This window comes from Primulina tabacum, chromosome 2 (genome assembly GCF_025594145.1).
Source record: "Primulina tabacum isolate GXHZ01 chromosome 2, ASM2559414v2, whole genome shotgun sequence".
Classification (NCBI taxonomy): Eukaryota; Viridiplantae; Streptophyta; class Magnoliopsida; order Lamiales; family Gesneriaceae; genus Primulina; species Primulina tabacum.
In genome coordinates, this window is record NC_134551.1 from 36,632,755 (window position 1) to 36,641,684 (window position 8,930).

Sequence of the window (8,930 nt, forward strand, 5' to 3'; positions counted from 1 at the left end):
ATGTACATTTTATTTTAAATTAGGGGACTTTGCTTAGTAGTGAGAATTAACATTTTTAATTAGCATTTATTAGCATTTTGATTAGCATTTTAATTAGCATTATTAATTCAAAATTAAGCAATCTTTTCCCTTAATTATCACACAAAACGCACGCACACACCCATTTTTACACACACCACACACGGCACACACACACTTCATTCATCATATTTCATTTCATTCTTTTTGAGTAATACTTAGGTTCTTAGACCTAGAGAGAAGCCGCCCCTTCCTCTAATTTTTTTCCAGCGAGTTTTCGTGGTTTTGTTATAAGAAAATAGTTCCACGATCGTCCCGGATCAATCATCGCGCCGTTCCCGCTTCGGTATCGTCGTTTAGGTAATTCAAATTATCAAAAGGCATGTATATTCTGTTTTTTCTGCGTCGATCTAGTCATATTATGTGTTGTGATGTTTTTATGCGTAAAATACATGTGTGATGTAAATAGTTTGAGCAGAAAAAATTGTTTGATCGATTTATGCCACGTTTTTAGATCTCAGAAATTCGTTTTTATTGTATATTTGAGTATTGCGATTTTCGGTCGATTTTATGGAAAAACTTTCAACATATGAAAGTTATGTTGAAAGTTGAACTTTTTGATACCTTCGATTTGATATAAAGTTAGAAATATTTCGAAAAAAATTGAGTGAGTTATGACCGTTTTCGTGGGACTGCTCAAACTGTATTTTTCTGAAAAATATGGTATTGTTGAATCCTTGAAGTGTTTGAGTTGCAGGATTCGTTGTACATCACTGGGCCATCACTACTGCGTTTAGACTTGATGTGGTAGGTGTTCAGGTACCGTTTGAGGTTTCGTTTTGAGTCGGGGATGGCTTGGGGAGTAATAGAAACCTTAGGAAGATTAATGGTGTAGAATCTCAAATTTTGTGTCGTTTTGTTGTTGCATTTGATATTGGGGTTGTTTGGATTGTTTGTACGGGTTGGAGTCAATACCGTAGCATCCTAGGATAGGTCTCGTGGTATCGATTCATAGTCTAGGCGGTTTAATTGGGAGGAATAGACAGTGCAAGAATTTTCCCGCAGATTTGTTATCCCGAGGCTACACGGACCCTTACACGGACCAGGACACGGGGTCCGGGTCCTCCCTTTTCTTCGAGACAAAGTTTACAGAGCCTACACGGACCCGTAACCGGACCTGGGCACGGGGTCCATGTATTCCATTTTTGGGCAAAATTATGTTGATTGCTTTGGGATTCGATGTCATGGTTTAGTACGATAATTATACGAAGTCAAGTCCCGAGTGATCTAGAATGTCATAAGCTATTTAATTACTTCGATGGTGAGCATGAGTACTTATGTATAAGCTATGAAAGTTAAGGGTTTGAACTCATGTTAGTATGTGCAGCAGTGGCCCCAAGTGAGATCCAACGAATCCCTCAACGCCAAGTAAGTATGTTCGACGTGCAAAAGAAAATATTTTCATGTTTTTGAGATATGCTAAATGTCTTGTGACCAAACTATGTATGGGATTGGAAAGCGGTAAAGCATGATCAGGGACCAATCCACCCCGGTAAAGCATGACCGGGTTTAAATCAGGATTGGAAAGAGGTAAAGCATAACCAGGGACCAATCCACCCGTTAAAGCATGAACGGGAATCTCATGTATGTGGCAGTTGAACTTCCCTGTCAGCCCAGTACTGTGGTTTAGTCTGATCAGGCGTATTTATGTATGGGTCACTTGCTTTGAAACATATCTCTACGCAAAATGATGAAGTTTATGTATGTTCAACTATGTACGATGCAAGCATGTTTAAGAAAAGTTTTACGTTGATGGCACGTCTATGATATGTATGTACGTTCAAGCTTTTGTATGCAAGTTCAAGTTTCAAGTATGTACGCTCTATTTTAAAGATGCATGTGGCTTTATTACGTTTTATTTGTTATTCCCAGTTTATGCATGTTGAGTCTTTAGACTCACTAAAATTGATCGATGCAGGTGAGGATGACTTTGAGGAGACGAGAGGTGAGGACCAGTGAGCTGGCTTGGACTGAGAGGGAGGCTAAACCCGAGGATTGCCCATGTTTTTAAGTTTTTATGCAATGCTTCAACTACTCTGATTTCACGTTTTGTTTACAATGTTTAAACAAGTATTTTTTTTTCTTTAGCAAATTTTATTGGTGATCTCTTTTAACGCAAATATTTTTGGATGAACAATTGATTTATGAACGAAAATTGAAAGTTCATTTGGTATTTAAGAAAATTTTTATTTTCCGCAAATTTCAAGTAGTTTAAAAGTATGATACGTTATATCGGGGCTCGGCTCATATTATTGGGGGGGCCTTGGACACTGGAAAGCTGTGACATCCATTGACATGGTGATGTGAATTACGTGGAACTCCCAGCTTATATTATTGAGGGAACTCATAGCGAACATCCATTAATGTTCAACATCGATGGGTATGGCTCGACACTACTGAGGAAAGGAGTTTCTCGTTTTCACTAGAGAATAGTGAAAGATGTCAAAACAGTGGGAGAGAAAATTTATTAAGTAAAAATCCATACTTTATATCTTACTAAATATTTTAAAATAGTAATTAACATTTATCTGTTTGACTTTTTCAGTACAAATTTGACAATGTCTTCGATTCGCAATCCGCTATCTGCAATACTCGACAAACACATTCTAACTGGACCTAATTACCTCAATTGGATAAAAAACCTGAAAATTGTCTTGAATTCGGAAAAGAAAGCATATACACTTACTGAGTCGCCCCCTGTTGAGGCTCTGACTGGCTGCACTCCTGAGGAATTGCAGACTTACAAGGAATGGTGTGACCATGACTTGTAAGTCAAGTTTTATATGCAGACTTATATGAATGATGAGCTACAGAGGCATTTTGAGGATGCAAAGAATGCTGCTGACATTCATTTGCATCTCAAGGAGCTCTTTGGTGAGCAGACTCGACCTCTTAGGAATGCGACCGTCAAGGAGCTGATCACTTTACACATGCGAGATGGGGCCTCGGTCCATGAGCATGGCCTAAAGATGATTGGGCTCGTGGACAAGCTCGTTGGCATGGATCTTATGTTGCCTTCGGAGTTGACCACTGACGTGTTGCTCTTGTCGTTGCCTAGCTCATTTGATCCTTTTTTGATGAATTTCAACATGAACAAGCTGGATCCTACCCTTGAGGAGTTGGTGAATATGTTTGTTACGTTTGAAGCCACCATCAAGAAAGAGAAGTCGGTTCTTTATGTGGGTTCTTCATCTGGTACAAAGATTTGTCCACATGGGAAGGGAAAGAAGCGTTCTTTCCAACGTCCCAAGAGAACGTGCCCTTGAAGAGGCAATCTCCGAGTCCCGCTGTGGTAGCTATACCAGTGAAGGCTGACAAGACTGTTGATGTATGTCATCACTGCAAGAAGCCTGGACATTGGAGGCGTAACTGCAGAGAATATCTTGCCCAGAAAGGTTATGGAAATGGTATGTTCTACATTGAAGTAAACATTTCAATTAACTCTACTTCTTGGATATTGGATACTGGCTGTGGCTCACATCTCTGTAATGATTTGCAGGTGATGGGAAGAAGTAGGAGACTTAGGGAAGGTGAGACCTTCTTGAGGATGGGCAATGGAGCAATAGTTGCTGCCAAAGCCGTAGGAGATGTTTACTTGCTTTTGAACAATGATTTTAAGTTAATTTTAAGAGATGTTTTGTTTGTACCGGATTTGGTGAAAAATATTGTTTCCATTTCTATGCTTGATAAAGATGGATATTCTTGTTTATTTAGCAAAGGTGTTTGCAAAATTTACAAAAATGAATGTTTGATTGGTACTGGAGAACTTGAAAACTATCTCTATAACTTAAAATTGAAAGATATTCCACTAAACAATGTCCAAGCAATAATAACAACAAACAAGCGAAAACAAGATACTCTAAATTTAGCACAATTATGACATACTCGATTAGGACATATTTCCCTAAGAAGGATGAACAAGCTAGTGGGATTGGGCATGTTTTATATGTCTGATATTAATTCTCTCCCAACTTGTGAATCCTGTTTAAAAGGAAAGATGACCAAAATTCTCTTTAAGGGCCATGTGGAGCGAGCCAAAAGGTTATTGGATTTGATCCATACCGATGTGTGCGGTCCGCTTAACATCAGCACTAAGCATGGTCATGCCTACTTCATCACCTTTACCGATGACTTTTCGAGGTATGGGTATGTGTATTTGATGAAATAAAAATTTGAAGCCTTTGAAAGGTTCAAAGAATTCAGAAATGAAGTAGAGAAACAGTTGGGACGAAGCATCAAGTCACTTCGATCGGATCGAGGTGGTGAGTACTTGAGTGTCGAGTTCCAAGAGTATCTTAGGGAGAATAGGATTCTCTCGTAGTGGACTCCACCTGCTACACCACAGTTGAATGGTGTTGCGGAGCGTCGTAACCGGACTTTGATGGACATGGTTTGGTCTATGATGGGGTTCACGGAGTTGCCGCCATCCTTTTGGGGATATGCGCTTGAGACAACGGCACTATTGTTGAACAATGTTCATTCAAAGGCATTTGATAAGACACCATATGAGATATGGATGGGTAAGCCTTCCAAATATTCTTATCTTAGAATATGGGGATGCCCATCTTATGTGAAGCAGTCAGTGGGAGATAAATTGGATAGTCGATCCATTTTATGTTACTTTGTGGGATATCCAAGGAATTCAGTTGGATATTATTTCTGTCATCCCCAAGAAACAAAGGTGTTGGTTTCTAGGAATGCATACTTTTTGGAAAAAAAATTTATATTGGATAGGAAAGGGGAGATGATAGAACTCGAAGAGGTTCAGAAACACCCACAATTGAAGAACCCACACCCAAAGAGTTAAGAGAGGAGATACAAGCTCCTAGAAGATCCGAGAGAGTCTCGAGACCACCTATGAGGTTTGGTCTGCTTCTTGAAGAGGGCAATGATGAGCCTAACCATGGATGTGATCCATTGACCTTCAAGGAAGCGTTATCTGATGCCGATTTATTCAAGTGGCTTGAAGCAATGGAATCTGAGATGAGTTCCATGCATTCGAACCAAGTGTGGAATCTTGTGGATCCACCTGAGGGAACTGTTCTCATAGGATGTAAATGGATTTACAAGAGGAAACTTGGGGCGGATGGGAATGTATTGACCTTCAATGGCGCGATTGGTAGCAAAAGAATATACTTAAAGACAAGCAGTTGAATTTGAGGAAACTTTTTCTCCAGTTGCAATGTTCAAGTTTATAAGGATATTGCTGGCCATAGCGGCATGTTATGACTATGAGATATGACAGATGGATTTCAAGACAGCCTTTCTTAATGGGGATATTAAGGAAGAGATTTACATGTCTCAACCGGAAGGGTTTACATCTGTCGGAGGTGAGCATATGATATGCAAACTTCAGAGATCTATTTATGGTATAAAGCAGGCATCTAGGAGTTGGAGCCTCAGATTCGATAGTACAATCAAAGAGTTTGGTTTTATTAAGAATCCTGAGGAACCCTGTGTGTATAAGAAGATCAGTGGTAGTACTGTGACATTCCTGGTGCTATATGTTAATGACATTCTACTCATTGGAATGATGTAAGGATGTTGCAATCAACTAAAATATGGTTAGCAAGTAAGTTCTCGATGCAGGATTTGGGTGAAGCATCTTTTGTATTGGGAATACAGATCTATAGAGATAAATTGAGAAGATTGCTTGGTCTCACCCAGTCAACATACATTGATACCATCGTTAAGCGGTTCTCGATGGATGAGTCCAAGAGAGGACATCTACCAATGTGTCATGGCGTGTCCCTATCCAAGTCTATGTCTCCCAAGACTGATGTAGAGATAGCGGTGATGACACACATTCCGTATGCATCCGCAATTAGTAGTATCATGTATGGGATGATATCTACATGTCCTGACGTGGCTTTTGCACTAAGTGTTGTGAGTAGATATCAATCGAACCCTGGTCTTCCACACTGGAAAGCTGTGAAAGACATCCTCAAGTATTTGAGAAGGACCAATAAGTTTTTCTTGGTCTATGAGGGTGGAGAACTGAAATTGGAAGGCTATACCGGCTCTAGCTTTCAAAGCGATATTGGTGACTCGAAGTCAACCTCTGGGTTTGTATTCATGCTCAATGATGCTACTGTCTCTTGGAAGATGTAACGCCCCAGATTCGACGACTGTCCTCACTGTACCAAGACGAGTCTTTCCAGCGTGCTTATGTCCTCACTCACACGCACCCTGGGAAACTTCCCAGGAGGTCACCCATCCCAAAATTGCCCCAAGTCAAGCACGCTTAACTTTGGAGTTCTTATGTGATGAGCTACCGAAAAGAAGATGCACCTTCGTGATATGAGTAGTACAAATCAAATCTTTTTAAGCCCTCTTCAACTGTACAGTCCATTACATTGAATAGTCTCGGAATCCCTCTCATTCCCGTGTGGGTTCGGTTCATTCATGTTCCCTTCACCTAGAAGCCTGCCAGGAGCCGCTCATTGTCCGTGCAACTGATGGCACCGGCGATCACCCCCCGCCCTCTTCGGCCCCGGGCCTCACATGCCCACCAGCTTCCGCTTGGTTCGTCCCCGAACCACACCGTACTAAGAGAGGTCGGCTCTGATACCACTTGTAACGCCCCAGATTCGACGACTGTCCTCACTGTACCAAGACGAGTCTTTCCAGCGTGCTTATGTCCTCACTCACACGCACCCTGGGAAACTTCCCAGGAGGTCACCCATCCCAAAATTGCCCCAAGTCAAGCACGCTTAACTTTGGAGTTCTTATGTGATGAGCTACCGAAAAGAAGATGCACCTTCGTGATATGAGTAGTACAAATCAAATCTTTTTAAGCCCTCTTCAACTGTACAGTCCATTACATTGAACAGTCTCGGAATCCCTCTCATTCCCGTGTGGGTTCGGTTCATTCATGTTCCCTTCACCTAGAAGCCTGCCAGGAGCCGCTCATTGTCCGTGCAACTGATGGCACCGGCAATCACCCCCCGCCCTCTTCGGCCCCGGGCCTCACAGAAGAGTTCCAAGCAAGACAGTACTACGGATTCCACTACTGAGGCCGAATACATTGCTGCATCAGCTGCAGCAAAAGAGGCTGTTTGGATAAAGAATTTCGTCAAAAAGTTGGGTGTCATTCCTAATGGAGTTGCTCCTGTCTCGGTGTTTTGTGACAACACGGGAACTATAGCTCAAACAAATGAGCCAATGTCTCATAAAAAATTCAAACATGTATTGAGAAAGTACCACATCCTCCGAGACATTGTTGAAAGAGGAGAAGTGTAGATTGACAAAGTAGGGTCCGCAGATAATGTTGTTAATCCACTAACTAATCCTTTACCTGGACCATTATTCTAGAAGCATCGCGAATTGATGGGTTTGAAACTTATGGGTAGTTGTCTCTAGTGCAAGTGGGAGATTTTTAGAGTAGGTGTCCGTCGAGCCAAGTGTTGACCGAGGGTTCACGTTGAAACTCTATCTATAAACAATCTTTATTTTAATAATATTTGAAATTATTGTTTTGGCACATCTTTATCTGTATATCCATGCTAGTTTTTTTTGCATAGATAAAGTCCTTGAATATACAAATAGTAGAAAGAATATGAGATGCTCATATGATGAGTATCATGAAACTCATATTTGGAATACTGTATATTCTAAACAGTTCCTAGTCGATTTAGCCGCCGCTTAGAAGGATATAGGCCGCTCGAGTTTGAGACTAGTATCTGCAATGTGAGTACCATGTTTCATTGGTAGGGGACATTGTGATGTTGATGAAACTTAAAATTAATAATTTATTATATGTTAAAACCTGTATTTTAAAATTTAAGTTTCATTAAAATTATAAAATTATGTTATTTTAGTATTGTTTGTTTATATTTAATTGTCTTACTAAATATGTTTTATTTTCAGGTTTTCTACGTGTTGGTAAAATAATGATAACTCAAGCTAGAAAATTCAAATGGAGGTGACTCTAACATGTTTGGAATCCTTGAGAAATTATCTACAACTTTGCAGAAGACATGATTGCCTAAAAAGTTCATTAAGATGATCAAATTGTGCAAATATCAAAAGGAGGACAAATTTACTTTTACTATGACCAGCATATAGTAAAAAAATCATAACTATTTCAATATTTAACCAAATGAGGTGAATCAAGTGGCCAAATACATCTACAGACAATTCCCCACATGTTTGCCGTTTTGAGCAGAGTCAAATTCGGTGATTAAAGTTGTGGAACAAAGCATTGAAAGAAGGGACATGGAATTGAACTTGGAGGAGACAAAGAATACTATTGCAACTACATGGCATTAATAAAAATTTTGACCCTTTCTCTCATTTGACCTATAAATAGAGGCCTTGTGCTAGCTTGAGAATCATTCTATCTCATTGTAAAATATAGTGTGAGTGTGTATCAAAGTTCTAAGTTCCAATATATTTTCTTTCATGTTCTCAACTATGAGTGATATTTTAGTGTTGATCAAAAGTAAGCTTATGGCAAGCTAAATCTATTATGTCAAGGTGAAGAGTATGCATTCTTGGTGAAGTAAGATTGTTTATATTTTGTATATTCTTTTTTATTTCTTTTCATTTAGCTAACTTATTTTTATTGTAGGTATAAAAATGAATTATTTGTTGTTATCAATTTACATCAAATGCTTGATACCATTAAAGTGGTTATCTTGATTTGTTGTTTAATTTTGATACAATAAATATTTCATCACTTATTATATATATATATATATATATATTTATATAATAATATCATAATATGTCATTTAGACGATAGCTTGGCTCTGCCGGTTGTTCTAAATGAAATATTATGATTTAATACTAACATCTAACAATCTAACATTTACTTTATCGCAACTAACTTTTATTTCTCGCAACTAACT